Source organism: Heterodontus francisci, chromosome 35 (genome assembly GCF_036365525.1).
Source record: "Heterodontus francisci isolate sHetFra1 chromosome 35, sHetFra1.hap1, whole genome shotgun sequence".
Lineage (NCBI taxonomy): Eukaryota > Metazoa > Chordata > Chondrichthyes > Heterodontiformes > Heterodontidae > Heterodontus > Heterodontus francisci.
This window is the reverse complement of record NC_090405.1, coordinates 23,875,081-23,898,655: the sequence shown is the minus strand read 5'-3', so window position 1 is coordinate 23,898,655 and position 23,575 is coordinate 23,875,081. Positions and strand designations below refer to the sequence as shown.

Sequence of the window (23,575 nt, the reverse complement as noted above, 5' to 3'; positions counted from 1 at the left end):
TTTCCTGAATGGACACCTGAGGCTCCAGAGGAGGATTTGTGATTCTTTTTCAATTTGGTTGAAACAGCATCGAGAAACATGCACAGAAATGAAGAGCGATTGTGGAATGGGGAACAGATCAGCCGCATTTACATCATCAGCATCATGAAATCTTCATTCAGACATTCCATTCCCATCCTCAGCTTTTCTCACATTTGTACAATAATATAAGAGTGGACATTGGGTTGTTACTGGGCAGATTATATAAATAGACTGTGTGCATCATCACAGGAAGTGCTGTAATATAATCTGTACGGCACCTCATGGAGAGTTGTAGATGAAACCTTCAATGCAAGATGTGCAGAGTAAACTCAGGTTATTTTAACCGTCAGATTCTTATAAATTCTGTACTAAGCCTTGACAGATATCAAAATATTATATGGGGGCCACAGTAAACCAAAGCGAAGATGGAGAAATCTTTGCCTGTACCTTTGAAAAGGTCACTGGACTGGACCAAGCCGAGGACTGGCCAAGATGGTTCCAGAGGTTTGCAAGGTATCGTACTGCATCGGGTCTCGTGCAGAAGCCAGACATGGAACAGGTCAGTACGCTATTGTCTGCAATGAAGGGAGTGTGAAGGCAACATCCTCATGAAGAACAGAAGGCAACATGTGAAGAAGTTATTAAGGCACTCAAGACCTATTTTAATTGAGGAAAAAAATGTCATCGTGGAGCCAAAGTTAAAACGCTGCATTTGCTGACAACGCAACCACCAGGTGACGCTGTACTAGCACATGCGCAAATGCAGCCTCTTCCACTGAAACGTCACTGTCTGTGACATTCAGGCAGCTGCCAGGCTTAAAGATGGAGCTCCTCAATTTATCACAGAAAACAACTTCAACCCAAAAATCCCCTCAAAGGTTGCCATCTCCGCCTCCGTCCCACCCCCAACAGTCCCCCGCTCCTTCTTGTGCATTCGCCAGTTATATAGTACCAAGTCATCTTAATTCACCTAAAGTGAATTACTTTCGGAGTAGTGACTGTCATTTCATAAGCAAATATGGCACATATCTACACAATGGACATGTTTTGGTTGATACTCGGAGAGCGTTGCGCTGTTTGAAGTCTCATCAGAAGGACAGCACCTCTGACAGTGCTGCACACCCTCTGTAATTCAGTGAGGTTTCATAGAGTCATAGAGTTATACAGCACAGAAACAGGCCCTTCGGCCATCGTGTCCGTGCCGGCCATCAAGTACCTATCTATTCTAATCCCATTTTCCAGCACGTGGCCGTAGCCTTGTATTCTGTGGCGTTTTGAGTGCTCATCTAGATACTTCTTAAATGTTGTGAGGGTTCCTGCCTCTACCACTCCTTCAGGCAATGTGTTCCAGATTCCAACCACCCTTGAGGTGAAACATTTTTTCCTCAAATCCCCTCTAAACAGTGCCATCCCATTCTCCGGACGATCATTCCCCGCTTCCCCCCATCCCACTCTCTGACTGCTCACTCCCCGCTTCACCCACCACCACCCCCATCCTGCTCTCTGGCCGCTCACACTCCAGGCCATGGGCTCTGCCGCTTCCCTCCTCTCGGCCACTCGCTCCAACATTGCCCCATCTCCCCTCGAGGCTCGCCTTGCTTTATCGGGTGGTGCGGTGAAGAATGATCGAATGTTGGAGCGAGAGGCCGAGAGGAGGGAAGCAGCATGGCTTAGAGCTAGTGTCTGGAGGGACGTGGGGGGGAAGCGGGGCGTGAGTGGACGGAGAGAGTGCAGTGCGGGGGTGGGGGGGTAGCAAGCGTCCGGAGGGCGGGGGAGCGGGGTAGCGAGGAGCGGGCAGTGAGCGGCCTGGAGTGAGTGGCTGAGAGGAGGTAGAGAGTTTTCCCGCGCATGCGCCACTTCGTCCTGGAAGACGTAGGCTGAGCATGCGCAGCATCTCAGAGCGCAGGAGACTGTTTGTGCATGTGCGCAGCTTGGAGCGCTCTGATGACGTCGGCTGGCAGCTGCATTGTCAGGAATCACTTTGAATTTAATAAGCGTACAAAACAGAAAGGGGAGAGTATTCATTCATTTATCAATGACTTGTACAAACTCACGGAGGATTGTGAATACGGCAACTTAAGAGAAGAGCTGAATGGAGACAGGATTGTGTTCGGGGTATTAGACAACACCCCTTCAGATCATCTACAGTCCAGGGCTGATCTCACATTAACGAAAGAGTATCAATTGAGCAGCCAAGCAGATGTTAGAAAGTTTAACCAATCCGTTGTCCAAGGGGACAGGGAGAGTCTGATCTCGAGAGTTGCAGACTCAATTGAATTTGTTAAGAAAACAAAAGGAAAAATTAGTGGTAAAAGACAAGAAAGACGGGAAGAGCATCTAGTGGTAGCTGCAACCAATTGCAGTAGGTGTGGCCGAGAGAGACACAAGTGGGAAAACTGCCTCGCCAAAGAAGCTGAGTGTTTTTCCTGCAGAAAGATGGGTCACTTTCAGTCAGTGTGTGGCAGTAAAATACCAGCACTGAATATAATTAAAGGGAAATCCCCAGAGAGCAAAAATATTAATGAAGTACAGGATATCCAAAGTGTGGAAATACATTTTTTAGGTGAAATCCAGGAAATAAAGTGAGAGTTGCTGGACGACAGAAATTCTGAAATATTTTAAGACAGAGGTAGATAGATTCTTGATAAACAAGGGGGTGAAAGGTTATCAGGGGCAGGTGGGAATGTGGAGTTGAGGTTGCAATCAGATCAGCCATGATCTTATTGAATGGTGGAGCAGGCTCGAGGGGCCGAGTGGTCTACTCCTGCTCCTAATTGGTATGTTTATATGTAAGAAAACATGTTCTAGATACAATGAGAACTATCATTTGTTTGGAAATGGATTTGAACCCTTTTATCAAAAGGTTATAGAGCTTTAATTTTTCTACAATTAACAGACAAATCCTTGTGGAGTTGAGATTGACAGAAACAATGGGCTGGATTCTATAGATCCCTCGACGTCAAGATCTGTGGTGGGGGTGGGGTGGGGGCCGCCTGAAGATGGCCCCGGATGAGACCCGCCACGGACCTCAACGCCGGCAGGGCCTGGCTCGATATTGCCGGCGACGGCGAGGCCTTGTGGGGGACCTCCACCGCTCGGCAACGGGACCACAAACCTGCATTAATTATTATCCCATCACTTCCTGATATCCCGCTGCGATCTTCAGCCCAGTGGCCGGCACTGCCGTGCCTTCGGAGCCCCACCCGGGCAAATGAGGTGCAACACTGGTGGGGAGGGGGGAGAAGGTAAGTTTCTCAGTGTGGGGGTGGGGAGATGGAGTCAAATTAATGTCATGGGTGTAGGGGATGGTGGGAAGGGTTATAGTTTACAATTTGTGCAGTTTTGGGCGGAAGGTCAGATGGTAAAGGTAGGTTTTGGGAGGGAAGGGCAAATAATTAATTTAACTGTTATTGGGGGGATGGGAGAGAGGCAAAAGCAATGTATTTATTTCATTTCATTTAATCTTCCTTTAAATATTTTCCAGTAGGACTAACAGCCCTTTAAAAATGGCTGACACTCCAGTACAGTACTAAGGCAGTGCTGCACTATCAGAAATGCTGTTTTTTAGGTGAGACAGAAAACTGAGGATCCCTCTGCCCTCTCAGGTGGATGTTAAAGGTACCATGGCACTATTTCAGAGAACAGAAGGGGAATTATTTCTGGGATGCTGGTCATTGTTTAACCCTGAATCAACATCACTTCAAAACAGATTATCTCGTTTTTATCACGTTGTTGTTTCTGGGAGCTTGCTGTGCGCACATTGGCCACCATGTTTCCTACTTGACTACAGTGACTACACTTGGAAAGTCCTTCATTGGCTATAAAAGGCTTTGCAATGTCCTGTGGTCGTGAAATGCAAGTCTTGCTTTTTCCATTGTTATCAGTGTCATTGTGATCAAAAGATAGGATTCATGAACACAAAGTTTAAATCAATTTTGATTAAAATAATGTAAAAGCATCTATATTCTTGCACTGTACTTAATAATCTCCATCTTCCTATCCTGACAGAGTGCAATGTCATCGACCCTGAAATTGATTCCAGAATCTCATAGAATCTTAGACTTAGAGAAAGTTTAAGGCACAGAAAGAGGCCACTTGGCCCTCAGACAATTTCAGCCCAGTTCTGATGAAAGGTCACAGACCACAAACGTTAACTCTGTTTCTCTCTCCACAGATGCTGCCAGACCTGCTGAGTATTTCCAGCATTTTCTGTTTTTATTTCAGATTTCCAGTATCTGCAGTATTTTGCTTCTGTGTTAATTCGAAAGTTAAAACTGAACCACCTGTTTACAATTCACACTGGGGTCTCCCATGAAATGATTCTGTATAATATTGATATAATGAATACAGATTCCGACAGAGCTTCCTGTGGGGAATTGGGGATATGAAAACCAGCAGACTCTGCAGGGATTTCCACTGGGAGCACAAATTCACAAAATCTACCTTTTATATATCGATTCATTTTGATTGTCCTTCTGGAAAATTATTTTGCAACAATTTAAACATCAACCCACAGCTCCATGACTGGGTCAATTATGAGGTCATCCTCTGACAGGTCATGTGACAGCTGGAGCCACAAGACATCAGAACCAGATTTGTGACTGGATTAAAACCCGGAATCCTGTCAGAATGGCTTTTCAAATAAAGCTGTTGCTGTTTGAAAACACAGCAGTTAAACTTTCTGCCTGACCATGAGGGGAGCTAGGGAGAAATTTACAAAACTCAATCCTTCAACAAAATAGTTCAAAAATCATTAATATCGAAATCATGTGAGGATTTATATGCAGTAGAGAAACAAGCAGATACAGAAAGTACAGAGGAGAGCTGAAAAAGGAAATGAGATCAGCAAGAGAATGTATGAGAAAAGATTAGCAGGTCACATAACTGGGAACACTGAAGTCTTTTACCAACATATGGACAGTCAATGAAAGGGTGGGTCAATTAGGAGATCATGTGGAGGCAGAGGGTGTGGCTGAGGCACTAATTAAGTATCACAAAATAAGCGGATGCTGCAAATGTCACAGTAAAGGAGGAGGAAGTGAAGAAATTGGACAGGATGAAAATAGATAAAGTGGAGACAATTACAAGGTTGGCAGCTCTCACAGTAGAAAAGTCACCCAGTTTGAATGGGCTGCATCCTGGGTTGCTGAGGGAAGTCAGGGTGGAAATATCAGAGACTCGAACCACAATCTTTCAATCCTCCTTAAATATGGGAATGTTGCCAGAGGACTGGAGGATGCAGGTAAGCTTGGGTAGTTCGATCTTAGTTTAATTTGACCATTTTTATAATGTATCCATTGTAATAACTAACAAGGTCAAGAAAGCCATTTTATAATTAACACATGACCAAAGGAGCCATTTTGTGTTCAGTACTAACGTGCCGTGTAGAGGACACTATTTGTGCTTAAACATTAGCACAACACGGGAAGAAACGGTTACCGATTATAAGCTCTCACTCAATTGGTGCAGAGTATGAGCGCCAGGGGTTACTTCTGACAGTTGAAGAGATCATCGCAACTCATTGGATAGCTACCACCCACTCCAAGCTGGGTAGCCTCCAATCAGTTAGGTGCTGTCCTGCCACGACCTCCTTGCTTCAATGGGTGCTTGGAGCTTAGAGAGTCATCTCTCAACAGACGGATTGATAATCAATGCACCAAGAAAAACAAGCTCAACAAAGAAGACACCAGTCCTTCGCATCGCAAGCTGGAATGTGAGGACCATGTGTCCTGGCCTTACTGACACCCTTCTGCAGGTTGATGACACACACAAGACAGCTTTGATGGACAAAGAACTCACAAGGCTCAATGTGGACATTGCTGTGCTGCAAGAAACTAGACTCGTTCAAAGTGGATCCCTCAAAGAGAAACACTACACCTTCTTCTGGCAGGGGAAAGCCCAAGATGCAACTCGTGAGCATGGAGTGGTTTTCACAGTAAAAAACACGCCACTTGAGATGAGTGAACCACCCACAGTAGGCTCAGAGAGACTTCTTACTCTTCACTTGTCAACAAGCGTGGGCCCAGTTAATCTCATGTGCATCTATGTCCCGACACTCACCTCCATCCCAGATGTCAAGGATCAATTCTATGTGACACTTGATACTGCCATCAGTAGAATTCCCAGCACTGAGGGACTGTACCTTCTAGGAGACTTCAACGCAAGCTTGGGTACTGACTACAGCTTGGCCAACGAGCATAGAGCACCAGGGGATTGGCAAGATGAATGAAAATGGACAGAGGTTGCTGGAGCTATGCTGTCACCATGGATTCTGTGTGATGAACAGCTACTTCCAGGTCAAGCTGTGCCACAAGGTGTCCTGGAGACATCTGAGATCACACCACTGGCACCAGCTAGACCTTATCATCACCAGACATACCACCCTCAGCAGTGTCCTCATCACTCACAGCTATCACAGCGCTGACTGTGACACTGATCACTCCCTGGTGTGTAACAAGGTCAGGCTTCAGCCAAGGAAGCTTCATCCATCCAAGAAGAACGTCGTCCTCAGATCAACACTTGATGAACCACTGATCCAGAAAGGACCCAGGAGTTCCTCAACATCCTCGATCAGGCTCTTTCAGACAACAATGCTCAAGGTCTCAGTGCGGTGTCAAAGTGGAATCATCTGTTAACAAGCAGATGGAAAGGTGAGTGGAGCATTACCTTAAACTCTACATAACGGAGAATATTGTCATTGAAGTGGCTCTCAGTGCCATTCCAGACTTCCCTGTCATGGGGGAGCTGGACAGTGACCCCACCATAGTGGAGCTCAACAAAGCCATTGACCATCTTGCCAGTGGTAAAGCCCTGGGAAATGATGGTATTCCACCTGGAATCATCAAGAGTGGAAAAGCAGCTCTACTGCAGCATCTCCATGAACTTCTGTGTCTCTGTTGGAAGGAAAGATCTGCACCTCAAAACATGCGTGATGCAAACATTGTCACCTTGTACAACAATAAGGGGGAATCGCAGTGACTGCAGCAATTAGCGAGGCATCTCCTTGCTAAGTATTGTGGGGAAGGTCTTTGCTCGCATTGCTCTGACCAGATTGCAGACCCTGACATCACACATCGATCCTGAGTCTCAGTGCAGCTTCAGAGCTGGTAGATCGACAGTCGACATGATTGTCTCACTTCGGCAGTTACAGGAGAAGTACTGTGAACAGTACAGACCACTCTACATTGTCTTTACATATGAACATACGAATTAGGAGCAGGAGTGGGCCACTCGTCCCTTCGAGCCTGCTTCACCATTCAATAAGCTCATGGCTGAACTGATTACTCCACATTTCCATCTACCTCCGATAACCTTTCACCCCCTTGCAGATAAAGAATCCATCCATCTCTCCCTTAAAAATATTCAAAGACTCTGCTTCCACTGCCTTTTGAGGAAGAAAATTCCAAAGACTCACGACCCTCTGAGGGGGAAAATTGCTCCTCATCTCTGTCTTAAATGGGTGACCCCTGATTTTTAAACAGTGACCCCTAGTTCTAGATTCTCCCACAAGGGGAAACATCCTTTCCACATCCACCCTGTCAAAACCCCTCAGGATCTTGTATGTTTCAATCATGTCGCCTCTTTCTCTTCTAAACTCGAGTGGATACGAACCTAGCCTGTCCATTCTTTCCTCGTAAGACAGCCCACCCATTCCATGTATTAGTCTGGTAAACCTTCTCTGTACTACCTCCAATGCATTTACATCCTTCCATAAATAAGGAGACCAGTACTGTACTCAGTGTTGCAGAAGAGGTCTCACCAATGCCCTGTATAGCTGAAGCATAACCTCCCTACTATTGTATTCAATTCCCCTGGCGATAAATGATAACATTTATTAGCTTTCCTAATTACGTGCTGTACCTGCAGACTAACCTTTTGCGATTCGTGCACTAGGACACCCAGATCCCCTGCATCTCAGATCTCTGCAATCTCTCACCATTTAGATAATATGCTTTTTTATTCTTCCTGCCAAAGTGGACAATTTCCCACTTTCCCACATTATACTCCATTTGCCAGGTCTTTGCCCAGTCACTTAACCTATCTATATCCCTTTGTAGCCCCCTTACGTCCTCTTCACAACCTACTTTCCTACCTATCTTTGTCATCAGCAAATTTAGCAACCATACTTTTGGTCCCTTCATCAAAGTCATTTCGAGAATTGTAGAAGGTTGAGGCCCCAGCACAGATCCCTGTGGACCACTCGTTACTTCTTGCCAACCAGAAAATGACCCATTTATGCTGACTCTCTGTTTCCTGTTTGCTAGCCAATCTTCTATCCATGCCAATATGTTACCCCTGACACCATGAGCTTTTATTTTCTGCAATAACCTTTGATATGTCACCTTACCCTTCTGGAAATCGAAGTACAATACATCCACCGGTTCCCCTTTATCCACAGCACATGTAACTCCCTCAAAGAACTCCAATAAATTGGTTAAACATGATTTCCCTTTCACAAAACCATGTTGACTCTGCCTGATTACCTTTATTTTTTCTAAATGCCCTGCTATAACATCTTCAGTAATCGCTCCTAACATTTTCCCTAAGACAGATGTTAAGCTAACTGGCCTGTCGTTTCCTGCTTTCTGTCTCCCTCCCTTTTTGAATAAATGAATTACATTCGCTACTTTCCAATCTAACAGAACCTTCCCGAAGCGAGGGAAATTTGGAAAATTAAAACCAGCGCATCAACTATCTCACTAGCCACTTCAGGACCTGGCGACTTGTCAGCCCGCAGCTCCAATAATTTGTTTAGTACCACTTCCCTGGTGATTGTAATTTTCTTGAGTTCCTCCCTCCCTTCCATTTCCTGACTTACAGCTAATACTGGGATGTTATTTGTATCCTCAATAGTGAAGACCAATCCAAAGTATCTGTTCAATTCATCTGTCATCTCTTAATTATCCATTATTAATTCCCCAGACACACTTTCCATAGGACCAACACTCACTTTGTTAACTCTTTTCTTTTTAAAATATCTATCGAAACTCTTACTAGTTTTCTTTATATTTCTTGCTAGCTTTCTCTCATACTCTAATTTTACCTTCCTTATCAATCTTTTAGTCATTCTTTGCTGTTTTTTATATTCTGTCCAATCTTCTGACCTGCCTCCCACCTTTGCATAATTATAGGCTTTTTCTTTAAGTTTGATAGTATCTTTAACTGTTTTCATTAAACATGGATGGTGAGTCCCACCTTTGGAATTTTTCTTTCTCGTTGAAATGTAACTATTCTGTCTATTCTGAAATTTTCCTTAAATGTCTGCCACTGCATCTCTATTGACCTATCCCTTAACCTAATTTGCCAGTTCACTTTAGCTAGCTCTGCTTTCATGCCCTTATTATTGCCCTTATTTAAATTTAAAATACTAGTCTGGGACTCACTCTTCTCTCCCTCAAACTGAATGTAAAATTCAATCATATTATGATCGCTACTACCTGGGGGCACCTTAACTATGAGGTCATTAATTAATCCTATCTCGTTGCACAATGCCAGGTCTAGTATAGCCTGCTCTCAGGTTGGCTCCAGAACTTATTTTTCCAAGAAATTATCCCAAAAACATTCGATGTACTCCTCATCGAGGCTACCTCTGCCCATCAGAATTTTCCATTCTATATGGAGATCAAAATCCCCCATAATTATTGCTGTACCTTTCTGACAAGCTGCCATTATTTCTTTTTTTATATCCCATCCTACAGTGTGGTTAATGTTAGGTAGCCTGTACACCACTCCCACAAGTGACTTCTTGCCTGCATTATTTCTCATCTCAACTCAAACTGCTTCTACATCGTGATCTCCTGAACTCAGGTCATCCCTCTCTATTGCGCTAATACCATCATTAATTAACAGAGTTACCCCACCACCTTTTCCAAACTTCCTGTCCTTCCTAAATGCCATGTAACCTCCAATATTCACATTCCAATCTCTGTCGCCCTGCAGCCATGTCTCTGTAATGACTATCAGATCGTACTTATTTATTCTATTTGTGCTCTCAGTTCATCTGTTTTGTTTCGAAAGCTCCATGCATTCAGATACAGAGCATTTAGTTTTGTCCTTTTATTATTTTTGTAACCTCTCGCCTTATCTGTCGATTTACTCTTAGATTTGTATGCTCTGTCCCTTCCTGTCACAGTCTGTTTATCATTTCCCATATTTATACCTTTCTCTCTTGCCTTGCCTCTCCTCCTTGATTCACCATATCTACCCAAATTTGATCCCTTGCCCCCACTATTCAGTTTAAAACTGTCTCTACTTCCCTAGTTATGTGGCTCGCGAGAACACCGGCACCAGCACGGTTCAGGTGTAGACCGTCCCAACGGTACAGCCACCACTTTCCCCAGTACTGGTGCCAATGCCCCATGAACCAGAACCCACTACTACCACACCAGTCTTTGAGCCACGCATTAATTTTTCTAATCTTATTTGTCCTATGCCAATTTGCACATGGCTCAGGTAATAATCCAGAGATGATTACCTTTGAGGTTCTCCTACTTAATTTGGTGCCTAGTTCCTCATACTGACTATGCAGAACCTCTATCCTTGTCCTGCCTATGTCGCTGGTACCGACATGGACCACGAAGACTGGATCCTCCCCCTCCCATTGTATGTTTCACTCCAGCCCTGAGCAGACGTCCTGAATCCTGGCACTGGCAAGCAACACAGCCGTCTGGACTCTTGCTCTTTGCTGCAGAGAACAGAGTCAATCCACCTGACTATACTGTCGCCTACTACCACTACATTCCTTTTTTCTCACTCTTTGAGCCGCAAACACTTTTTTTTTATTTCCAAAATATACTTTCTTCTTAAAAATCTGCAAAAATTACATTGCCAAACAGTTTCAAACAGCACCAAAAAATACAAATATTGCAAGGGAGATCAGTTTCCTTCAATACTGTCATGAGTTTCTTCACAACCCTTCCATTTCACTATTGTCATGCCAATTACAGTTTTACATTTACAGCAATTGAGAATATTAACGATACAGTTCGAGGGGTTTTCCATGGATCCAGCCCCTCAGTCCAGCTTGGTGGGGGGACCTTACACTGTGGTCTTTCCCCATTGAGCCTTTGCTGCGGCTGCCCCAAGCTTTAGTGCGTCCCTCAGCACGTAGTCCTGGACCTTGGAATGTGCCAGTCTGCAACATTCGGTGGTGGACAACTCTTTGCGCTGGAAGACCAGCAGGTTTCGGGCAGACCAAAGGGCGTCTTTCACCGAATTGATAGTCCTCCAGCAGCAGTTGATGTTTGTCTCGGTGTGCGTCCCTGGGTACAGCCCGTAGAGCACAGACTCCTGTGTTACAGAGCTGCTTGGGATGAACATTGACAAAAACCACTGCATCTCTTTCCACACCTGCTTTGCAAAGACACATTGCAGGAGGAGGTGGGCGACTGTCTCTTCCCCACCACAGCCAATGTGGGGGCACTGTGCGGAGGGGGCGAGACTTCGGGTGTGCATGAAGGATCTGACGGGGAGGGCCTTTCTCACCACCAGCCAAGCTACGTCTTGGTGCTTGTTTGAAAGTTCTGGTGATGAGGCATTCCGCCAAATGACTTTGACGGTCTGCTTGGGGAACCATCCGACAGCATCCACCGTCTCCTTTTCCCGTAGGCCCTTGAGGACATTCCGTGCAGACCACTGCCTGATGGACCGGTGGTCAAAGGTGTTTTCCCGCAGAAACTAAACACTTACTGCAGATGTGTTTGCCCTGGATCACACTGGCATCCAGGAGCTCCCACATGCTGCAGCTGTGACACATCACCTGTCCTGTCATCCTTAACGTGTTTCAATTAACTACTTAATTATTTTATTCAGTTGTTTATTTTATTGTATATTTTATTAAGCTTACCACTAGTTTGTTTACTATTTTAAACATTAGGACTAAAATGGACCTTAATCACTTACCAGATACTCATCAAACATGCAGCTTTTTCCAAACCAATCAACTACCTGCTTGCCTGTGATGTCACAGCTTACCAGCTCCTCACCAAACAGCTCCTTCCACTGCACCGAAGCAAGAACCAAATCCTGGAAACTCACCCCAGCGGCTCTCTGTTTCCCTGCTCTCACTCTCCATTGTGATGTCACTCCTTGATTTTTTTACCCCTGCTCCGCTCCTGCCGTGCTCCTCTCTCTCTCTCGCTCTGTCTCTGAGTCGGTGCTTTTGACACACTTGTTGACTCTCTGTTCTGTCGTGCTCTTCTGTCTCTGGTCCAAAAATCTGACTCTGGTGGGATTTGAACCCACAACCTTTGAATGCCTTCGTTATTATTGTTTAGAAGTCCAACACGCTATCCATTGCGCCACAGAGCTGCACATATTGTGATCGACATCACCAAGGCCTTTGATCTTGTCAGCAGAGACGGACTCTTCAAACTGCGATGGAAACTCGGCTGCCCTCCTGAACACTTGGGCATCATTTCTTCTTTCCACGAGAACATGCACAGTTCCATCAGTTACAATGGAGCAACATCAGACACTTTCAAGATCAGCAGTGGGGTAAAGCAGGGCTGCGCACTGGCGCCAACCCTCTTCGGAGCAGAGGAACATAGGAGTAGGCCATTCAGCCTGTCGAGCCTGTTCTGCCATTCAATTCGATCATGGCTGATCATCTACCTCAACGCCCCTCTCCCGTGCTATCCCCATATCCCTTGATGTCATGAGTATCAAGATTTCTAACAATTTCTGTCTTGAACATGCTCAATGATTGAACTGCCACAGCTCTCTGGGGTAGAGAATTCCAATGATTCACCACCGTCTGAGTGTAGAAATTCAACCCTATCTCAGTTTTAAATGCCCTACTCCTTATTCTGAGACTTGGTCCCCTGATTTTAGACTCACCAACCAGGGCAAACATCCTATCTACATCCACACTGTCACGCCCGATAAGAATTTTATCAGTTTCAATGAGATCACCTCTCATTCTTCGAAACTTTAAGGAATACAGGCCCAGTTTCAGTCCCACCATCCCAGGGATTAGTCTGGTGACCCTCTGTTTCACTCCCTCTATGGCAAGTATATCCTTCCTTAGATGAGGAGACCAAACTATACACAATACTCCAGCGCGGTTTCACCAAGGCTCTATACAATTGCAACAAGACATCTTTACTCCTGTACTCATGACCCCTCGTGTGAAGGCCAACATACTATTTGCCTTCCAAATTGATTGCTGCACCTGCACAAGAGCTTTTAGTGTCTCAGGAACAAGGACACCCAGGTCCCTTTGGACATCAACACTTCCCAACCTCTCACCATTTAAGAAATACTCTGTCTTTCTGTTTATTCTACCAAAGTGAATAACTTCACACTTATTCACATTATATTCCATCTGCCATGTTCTTTCCCATTCACTTAGCCTCTCCAGGTTCCCTGGAAGCCTCTCTGCATCCTTCTCACAACTCACACTTCACCTAGCTTTGTGTCATCTGCAAACTTGGAAATATTACATTTAATCCCTACATCCAAATCATTTATTTCGGATGTTAACAGCTGTGGCTCCAACACTGATCCTTGCAGTACCCCAATAGTAACAGCCTGCCATCCTGAGGAGGACCTGTTATTCCTGCTCTCTGTTTTCGGTCTGTTAACCAATTCTCAATCCATACCAGTATATTATCTCCAATCCTATGTGCTCTAATTTTGTTTACTCACCTCCTGTGTGGGACATTACCAAAGCATCCACTGGTTCTCCTTTATCTGTTCTACAGGTAACATCCTCAAAAAACTCAACGGGTTTTTTCAAGCCTGTTTTCCTTTTCATAAATCTATGTCGACTCTGCCCAATCATATCATTATTTTCTAACTGTCTATTTATCACATCCTTTATAATTGGTGTATTCTTCTCCATGCTGCTATTGTACACTTTCAATGACTCAGATGGGGGTGTTCACCTGTATATCAGAGCTGACGACAAGCTGTTCAACTTGGCAAGACTCCACTTGGACGTAGAGACTTGGACGTAGAGACTCCACCTTCCATCAACAGCTTCACATACCTTGGATCAACAATCACCAGCAATCTGTCCCTTGATACTGAAATCAGCACCAGAATTGTCAATGCTGCAGCTGTCATGTCAAAGTTGAGAAGACGGGTGTGAACCGACAGCAAACTGACCGAAAATACAAAGCTCCACGTGTACCAGGCTTGTGTTCTCAGCACCCTCCTTTATAGTAGAGAATCATCAACAACTTATACAAGCCAAGAAAAGCAGCTGAACAGCTTCCACCTCCACTGCCTCAGATGGATACTGGGCATCTCCTGGCAGGACAGAGTGCCGAATGAGGAAGTACACCAGCGTGCAGGGATCCACAGCATGTTTGCCCTCTTGAGTCAGAGGCGGCTCTGTTGACTGGGCCAAATGAATGACAGTCACATTGCCAAATACATGCTCTATGGTGAGCTTGCTATCAGCACAAGAGCAACAGGTCAGGGAAAAAATCAAGTCATTTGAAGAGGTTTGAGTTAATTAAGGAGAGTGGGCATGGATTTATAAATGGAAGTTCATGCTTGATGAATCTAACTGCATTTTTTGATAAACTATCTGAGAAAGTTGATGAAGGGAATGCAGTGGATGTTGTTTATATGGATTTTACAAAAGCATTTCATAAAGTACCACATAAAAGGGTGGTTAACAAAATTGAGGTTCATGGATTAGGAGGGTCAGTGTCCATTTGGATAGTAAATTGGTTTAAGGACAGAAAACAGCGAGTCACATGAAATGGTTCTTGGTCAGACCGGAGGATAGTCGACAGTGGTGTTCCCCAAGGGTCAGTGCTAGAACCATTGCTTTTTTTTGCTACAGATTAATGACTTGGATCTTGGAATATCGAGTAGAATCTCAAAATATGCCGATGACACCAAACTTGGAGGAGTGGCAAACAGTGAGGATGATATGAACTGCCTGAAACAGGATAGTTATCGGCTAGTAGGATGGGCAGACAGGTGGCAGATGGAATTTAATAGTGACAAGTGTGAGGTGATGCATTTTAGCAGAAGGAATAGGGAGAGGCAATATATACTCAATGCTACAGTTCTGAAGAGTGTGCTGGAATAGAGGGACCTGGAGTACATGTCCATCATTCTTTGAAGTTGGCAAGACATATTGCGAGAGTGGTTCGCAAAGCATGTGGGATCTTGGGCTTTATAAATAGAGACATTGAGTACAAAAGCAGGGTTGTCGTGCTGAACTCTAGTTAGGCCCCAATTGGAGTGTTGCATCCAGATCTGCTCACCACTCTTTAGAAAGGATGTGCAGATTCTTGAGAGGATGCAGTGGAAATTTACCAGAATAGTTCCAGGGATGGAGGGTTTTAGTTTCAAGGTTAGGTTAGAAAAACAGGGTTTTTTTCTGCCTGTATCAAAGGAGATTGAGGGGAGAATTGATAGAGGTGTCGAAGGCTATGACAGTTTTAGACTTCAACTCAAGAAGTTGAAGCGCTTGTCAAGAGGAAGAGGGCGGCTTATGTTAGGATGAGACGTGAAGGCTCAGTTAGGGCGCTTGAGAGTTACAAGCTAGCCAGGAAGGATCTAAATGGAGGGCTAAGAAGAGCAAGGAGAGGACACGAGAAGTCATTGGCGGATAGGATCAAAGAAAACCCTAAGGCTTTCTATAGGTATATCAGGAATAAACGAATGATAAGAGTTAGAACAGGGCCAATCAAGGATAGTAGTGGGAAGTTGCGTTCGGAATCAGAGGAGATAGGGGAAGCGTTAAATGAATATTTTTCGTCAGTATTTACAGTAGAAAAAGAAAATGTTGCCGAGGAGATTACTGAGATACAGCCTACTAGGCTAGATGGGATTGAGATTCACAAGGAGGAGGTGTTAGCAATTTTGGAAAGAGTGAAAATAGATAAGTCCCCTGGGCCAGATGGGATTTATCCTAGGATTCTCTGGGAAGCCAGGGAGGAGATTGCAGAGCCGTTGTTGTTGATCTTTAAGTCGTCATTGTCGACAGGAGTAGTGCCGGAGGACTGGAGGATAGCAAATGTTGTCCCCTTGTTCAAGAAGGGGAGTAGAGACAGCCCTGGTAATTATAGACCTGTGAGCCTTACTTCGGTTGTGGGTAAAATGTTGGAAAAGGTTATAAGAGACAGGATTTATAATCATCTTGAAAAGAATAAGTTCATTTGCGATAGTCAGCACGGTTTTGTGAAAGGTAGGTCGTGCCTCACAAACCTTATTGAGTTTTTCGAGAAGGTGACCAAACAGGTGGATGAGGGTAAAGCCGTGGATGTGGTGTATATGGATTTCAGTAAGGCGTTTGATAAGGTTCCCCACGGTAGGCTATTGCAGAAAATACGGAAGTATGGGGTTGAAGGTGATTTAGAGCTTTGGATCAGAAATTGGCTAGCTGAAAGAAGACAGAGGGTGGTGGTTGATGGCAAATGTTCATCCTGGAGTTTAGTTACTAGTGGTGTACCGCAAGGTTCTGTTTTGGGGCCACTGCTGTTTGTCATTTTTATAAACGACCTGGATGAGGGTGTAGAAGGGTGGGTTAGTAAATTTGCGGATGCCACGAAGGTCGGTGGAGTTGTGGATAGTGTCGAAGGGTGTTGTGGGGTACAGAGGGACATAGATAGGCTGCAGAGCTGGGCTGAGAGATGGCAAATGGAGTTTAATGCGGAGAAGTGTGAGGTGATTCACTTTGGAAGGAGTAACAGCAATGCAGAGTACTGGGCTAATGGGAAGATTCTTGGTAGTGTAGATGAGCAGAGAGATCTTGGTATCCAGGTACATAAATCCCTGAAAGTTGCTACCCAGGTTAATAGGGCTGTTAAGAAGGCATATGGTGTGTTAGCCTTTATTAGTAGGGGGATCGAGTTTCGGAGCCACGGGGTCATGATGCAGCTGTACAAAACTCTGGTGAGGCCGCACCTGGAGTATTGCGTGCAGTTCTGGTCACCGCATTATAGGAAGGATGTCGAAGCTTTGGAAAGGGTGCAGAGGAGGTTTACTAGGATGTTGCCTGGTATGGAAGGAAGGTCTTACGAGGAAAGGCTGAGGGACTTGGGGTTGTTTTCGTTAGAAAGAAGGAGGAGGAGAGGTGACTTAATAGAGACATACAAGATAATCAGAGGGTTAGATAGGGTGGATAGTGAGAGTCTTTTTCCTCGGATGAGGATGGCAAACACGAGGGGACATAGCTTTAAGTTGAGGGGTGAAAGATATAGGACAGATGTCAGAGGTAGTTTCTTTACGCAGAGAGTAGTAGGGGCGTGGAACGCCCTGCCTGCAACAGTAGTAGACTCGCCAACTTTAAGGGCATTTAAGTGGTCATTGGATAGACATATGGATGTAAATGGAATAGTGTAGGTCAGATGATCGGCGCAACATCGAGGGCCGAAGGGCCTGTACTGCGCTGTAATATTCTAATTCTAATTCTAATTCTAGATAAGTTGGCAAGGAAAAATTGTTCCCATTAACTATTGGTACAAGGACTAGGGGATTCAGATTGAAGGTTTTGGACAAGAGACGCAGGGGGAATGTGCAGAAGAACCTTTTTACACAGTGATTGGTAATGATCTGTAACTCGCTGCCCCCGAGGGCGGAGGAAGTGGAGACAATCGTTGGTTACAAAAGGAATTTCGATGGGCATTTGAAGGAAATAAATTTACAGGGCTGGGGGGATCGAGCAGACAAGTGGGACTGACTGGATCGCTCCATGGAGAGCTAGCCTGTACTCGATGGGGCGAATGGCCTCCTTCTATACCACAAATGACCCAATGACTCGATGAGTCGATGTCACTCTCAGAATCAAGACAACAGAGTGACAGATTTAACACAACATTATAACATATGTTTGGTTTGACAAATTCAATAATAACTCGTTTCCACTCCTAGTATTTCTAAATCCCACACATTCACTATAATGTGAACAATTATTTCCTGTTGTGTCTCTCTCACATTTGTAAACTTCACTATATTGGAGTGAGGTGACATCTACTGGCGGGAAGCAAGAACTGCAATCAAGCAGCAGAAACTCCACAGTCTGTCAGGGTTAAAGAAACATTGCAATATGAGGAAATAGTGAAGGGGTTTGATCGGGTTGATGGAAACATGATTCCACTTGTGGTATCGTATGAAGCAAGGGCCGGAAATATAAAATTGTCGTTAATAAAAGAAATGAGGAATTCATGAAAAATGCATTTGCTTAGAGAATGGTTATCGAGATATACAGCACTGATATAGGCCCTTTGGCCCACTGAGTCTGCACTGACCATCAACCACCCATTTATACTAATCCTATGTTAACCCAGAATTCCCTACCACATCCCCACATTTCTCCTATCACCTACCCTAGGGCCAATTTACAACAGTCAATTTATCTATCAACCCACAAGTCTTTCGTTGTGGGAGGAAACCAGAGTACCTTGTGGAAGCCCACATAAACAACTTGCAAACTCCACACAGGCAGTATACAGAACTGAATCGGGGTCATTGAAGTTGTGAAGCTACAGTGCTCACCACTGCACCACCCTTAGAATGTGGATAGAGTAAAAAGTGAGATTGGATGGACAGAAGCAGTCTGAAAAGATGGCTCAAACAAAAGGTGAAAACCCTGAAATGTTAACTCTGTTTCTCTCTCCACAGATGCTGTCAGAGGTGCTGAGTATTTCCAGCACTTTCTGTTTTTATTTCAGCTTTGTAGGATATTGTTTTGATCTTAAAAAAATGCATGATCGGCTGTGGGTGCCAGTGAAATTCCACAGGAGCGAATAAAAGCCATTCCAACGGTGGCTCGTTGGTCCAGGGGTATGATTCTTGCTTTGGGTAGATAAGTGATTAATATGTGAGAGGTCCTGGGTTCAAATCCCAGACGAGCCCTTCTCTGTTGCCATTTTTAGTTTAAGGTCATCGATTGCTTTCAGCCTTCCAGAAAGCGGAATCGATTTCCAAACTGAGCCTGCTTGAGGACCGGGGAACTGGATTCAAAGAGCTTGTCGACAAAATTGAAATGAACAAAATATACAGATTGTCAAGTGGGAATATAAGGTTGCAACAGTAACTAAAGGCCTGCTCGGGTCAGCAAATGAAACCCGACCCAAGCCTGACAGCACCACATCCGACCTGGTCCGAGTCCTTTCATTTTTTTCCCGTGCCCGAACTGACCACCAGAATGTTCAGTTAAACTTGCTTCCGTTTTTCACTTTTTAAGCTTGTGCAGGTAAGGCAACAAAAACTGTAACTGGACTTGAAAGGTTGTTTAAATGTACATTAAGATTAGAGCTACGTACCGGAGGTGATGAGCTGAAGATTGTTACCATAGAAGTTAGTGATTGTTAGGTCACTAGTGAAAGAGAAACTCATGGAGTTGTGCCCAGACAGGTTGTCCCACACTGTATTGATTAAAATATTGCCCGAAGGCTAGAAAATATCATTATACATTCCCTAGACTCCTGCTTTACAGGTTGAAATACTTTCTGCAAGTTTATCCAGAGAGCAGCTGAGATGCAGAGACCAGGAAGGTCTTGAGTGATTAATTATTATAAAATATACATTCTTATATTAAAGAGATTGTGCTCTACCTTCGATGGAATCGCTCACTGCAGACTAGTGCGGAGTGTTTCCCGCCTTGACGTCCTGGCTGTCACTGGATCTTGAGTCCAGGCCTCTGGATTACTGGTCCAGTAATCTTTGAAATTTCTCCCTTGATCTAATATTTTAATCTGGTAAGTCAGATTTTACAAAAAAAAATTAAATGATTTAAGACTGCTTCATGTTCAGCAGTGCCAAATGAATAAAGAAATTCAAATATATTCAAAATTATATATCAACTTTTAAATACTAATGCCCAGCTTTGAATACAAAAAATGCCTCTAATTGTGTTCTGGTCTGGAATGGAATTCTTCAGTGTTTCTGTTGAGCTTGGATTGACTCATCGATTTTCTTGTTTTTCACTTTGTCGATGCCTTTGAATAATTGTGGATCCTTCTTCAGGGAGTCTTCTTTCACCAGGTAGTTCTGACCTCTGATGATGTTGATCGTAATCAGCTTCAATTTGCTGATAGTTTTGGAAGTGAGCAGATTTCCTTTGCTTGAGTTCACAACATGGAACTTAGTCTGACGTGTGGACCCATGGGAGGATTTGAAAGCTGCCCTTGCATTGGAGCATACAGTTGCATCCATCCAAACAGAGGTACAGTAGAAGTGACATATTCAGTTCAGTCTGTCGATCATGGGACTTTTAATCTCAGGGTTGTGAGTTTGAGCGCCATTTAGTTTTTCCATTTTTTAGGCTTCATTAGCAGAGAGTACAAGGAGTGTTTGAAATGAAATTCAACAACAGTATGAGAAACGCTCTCTTTCATTCGGGACTCTTAACTCTCTGCAGCATCTCGCTGTGAAAGATTGAACTTTATCTCATTTGTTTTTCAGCTGGGGGTCAGTGCAGCTCAGTGGGACTTCTGGCTGTCTCCCACCTCACAATCCATCAGTGCTGAGAAAGCAATGGGAAATATTACTCATGGCTGAGTAAGCAGAGGACACCGATTTAAGGTGAATGGGAAAAGAACCAAAGGCAACATGAGGAAAAACCTTTTTTATGCAGCAAATGGTTAAGATCTGATATGTACTGCCTGAGAGTGTGAAGGAGGAAGATTCAACCATAGCTTTCAAAAGGATATATGATAATTATCTGAAGGGAAAAAAAATTCAGGTTTTCATGGAATACATGAGGATGTGGCATGAGCTGAGTTGCTTGTGCAGAGAGGCAGCACAAGCACGCTGAGCTGAATCCCTCCTTTTGTGCTGTAAGTATTCTGTGATCTATGATTCTATACAAAGTGAAACCAACACTCACATATGAGAAACTGACAGGTAAAGTGTAAACCCCACACTAACAAACCAGCAAATGCCAGGGACATAGTAAAACCAACAGTCCTAGACAAGAAACTGACAGATACTGTGTGAAACCCAAAAATCACTTATCAGGATTTGGCAGTTAATGTGTAAAAACCTCTCTTCAATATCCATCCTGCAAGGTACAAAGAAAATTAGGTACAAACCCAGGCTCATACTTCGAAGACTGAGAGATAAAGAGCAAAACACAGACTCACCTACAAGAGGCTGACAAGTACAGAGAATAAAACAGAGGAGGTGCAGATTAAAAACACATGCATGTAACGGATACTGATAGAGATAGAATCAAACCCTTTCTCACACATGACACGAAAATTGGTGGTGTCGTAAATAGTGAGGAGGAAAGCCTTAGATTACAGGCCAATATAGATCGTCCGAGGCAGAGAATATAAGAGCAGGGAGGTTATGACGGAGCTGTATAAAATGCTAGTTAGGCCACAGCAGGAGTACTGTGTACTGTTCTGGGCACCACACTATAGGAAGGATGTGATTGCACTGGAGAGGGTACAGAAGAGAGTCACCAGGATGTTGCCTGGGCTGGAGCATTTCAGCTATGAAGAGAGACTGAAAAGGCTAGCGTTGTTTTCCTTTGAGCAGAGAAGGCTGAGGGGAGATAAGATTGAGGTTTACAAAATTATGAGGGGCATTGATGGGTTAGATAGGAAGAAACATTTTACCTTAGCGGAGGGGTCAATAACCAGGTGGCATAGATTTAAGGTAAGGGGCAGGAGGTTTAGATGGGATTTGAGGAAATAAATTTTACCCAGAGGGTGGTTGGAATCTGGAACGCACTCCCTGAAGAGGTGGTAGAGGCCGGAACCCTCACAACATTTAAGAAGTATTTACATGAGCACTTGAAATGCTATAGCATACAAGGCTACGGGCCAAATACTGGAAAATGGGATTAGAATAGTTCGGTGCTTGATGGCCAGCACAGACTCAATGGGCTGAAGGGCCTGTTTCTGTGCTGTATAACTCTATGACTCTATATCAGAAACTGATAGATCTGGACAAAAGCTGATGTTCACATACAAGTTGTTGAAAGATATGTGGTGAAACTCACATTTTTTTTTTATTTCCAAAATATACTTTATTCATAAAAATCTGTAAAAATTACATTCCCGAACAGTTTAAAACAGCATCAAGTCAAAAAATACAAACAGTGCAAAGGTGATCAGTTACCTTCTGTACAATCATGAGTTGCCTCACAACCCTTCCATTTCATTGTCATGCCATATACATTTTTACATTTACAGCACACAAAATTTCTCCGATACAGTTCGAGGGATTTCCCATGGATCCAGCCCCTCAGTCCAGCTTGGTGGGGGAACCTTACACTGTGGTCTTTCCCCATTGAGCCTTTGCTGCGGCTGCCCCAAGCTTTAGTGCGTCCCTCAGCACGTAGTCCTGGACCTTGGAATGTGCCAGTCTGCAACATTCGGTGGTGGACAACTCTTTTCGCTGGAAGACCAGCAAGTTTCGGGCAGACCAAAGGGCGTCTTTCACCGAATTGATAGTCCTCCAGCAGCAGTTGATGTTTGTCTCGGTGTGCGTCCCTGGGAATAGCCCTTAGAGCACAGACTCCTGTGTTACCGAGCTGCTTGGGATGAAGATCGACAAAAACCACTGCATCTCTTTCCACAAAGTTAACTCACATAGCAATAGCAGAAACAGTCACAAACCGAAAACTGAAACATACAGAGTAAAAACCCACATTCTCACACCAGAAATTCACGGCTACAAAGTGAAGCTGACTCTCTCCTCCCAGGCACTGACAGGTACAAAAGAAAACACGCACTAACATACCAGGAAATGAAATGTAGGAAATAAAACCTGATTATCATGTCAGAGATTGGCATTAATGACAGTTGTGGTACCCAGAATGCTCTGCGCTCCAGAATTTGCCTTGTCTCTGATAAGGAGCAGGCACGGTAGTGGCTGAGCTCCATCTGCAGCTGGAGCGGAATATTCACAAAGTGCAGGGAGACCGCGCCCGTAGCGGGTGCACACAGCTGGAGCAGGGCGTCAAGGCCACAATAGGATGGAACAATCCCGTTTGTGTCCCTGCGTGTGGTGGTGAAGCTTTTCCCTGTGAGGCTTCCCGAAACTGCCCGCCAGCAAGGTCAACTGGTCAGAGAGCGTCTGTAAATGGATAGGAATTGGGGATTGGGCAGGGAGCGTCTCTAAATGAATAAGATTTGGGGACTGGGCAAGGAGCGTCTGTAAATGGATAAGAATTGGGGATTTAGCAGGGAGCGTTTTTTTATCCGTTCGTGGGATGTGGGCGTCGCTGGCTCGATCTCAGCTACAGTAATGTGTCCAGTTCTGGGCACCAGGTTTCAGAAAGGACATCAAAGCTTTTGAGACAGTTTGGAGGAGATTTACGAGAATGATACCAGAGATGAGGGGTTTCAGTTCTCTGGACAGGGTGGTGAAGCTGGGATTGTTGGCCAAAAATGTCAAGGGGAGGTGAGGAGAGATCTTTTTACCCAGTAACTGATTCGGATTTGGAATGAATTGTCTGACAGGGTGGTGGAAACAGATTCAATTATAACTTTCATAAAGGAATTGGACAAATATTTCAAAGTGAATTTCTCCAGGACTATGGGGAAATAGGCAGGGGGTTGGACTAATTGCATCATTTTTTTCACAGATTCAGCACAGGCACAAAAGACCGATTGGCCTCCTTCTGTGCTGT

At 44.3% G+C, this 23,575-nt stretch overlaps 1 non-coding gene across 1 annotated transcript; it reads right to left on the bottom strand.

Annotated features, from left to right (window-relative positions):
- Positions 1-12,239: 12,239 nt before the first annotated feature.
- On the bottom strand, positions 12,240-12,330 carry trnar-ucu (transfer RNA arginine (anticodon UCU)). The gene is given in 2 exon segments: positions 12,240-12,275; positions 12,294-12,330. It is a non-coding gene; the product is annotated as a tRNA-Arg (tRNA).
- Positions 12,331-23,575: the final 11,245 nt, after the last annotated feature.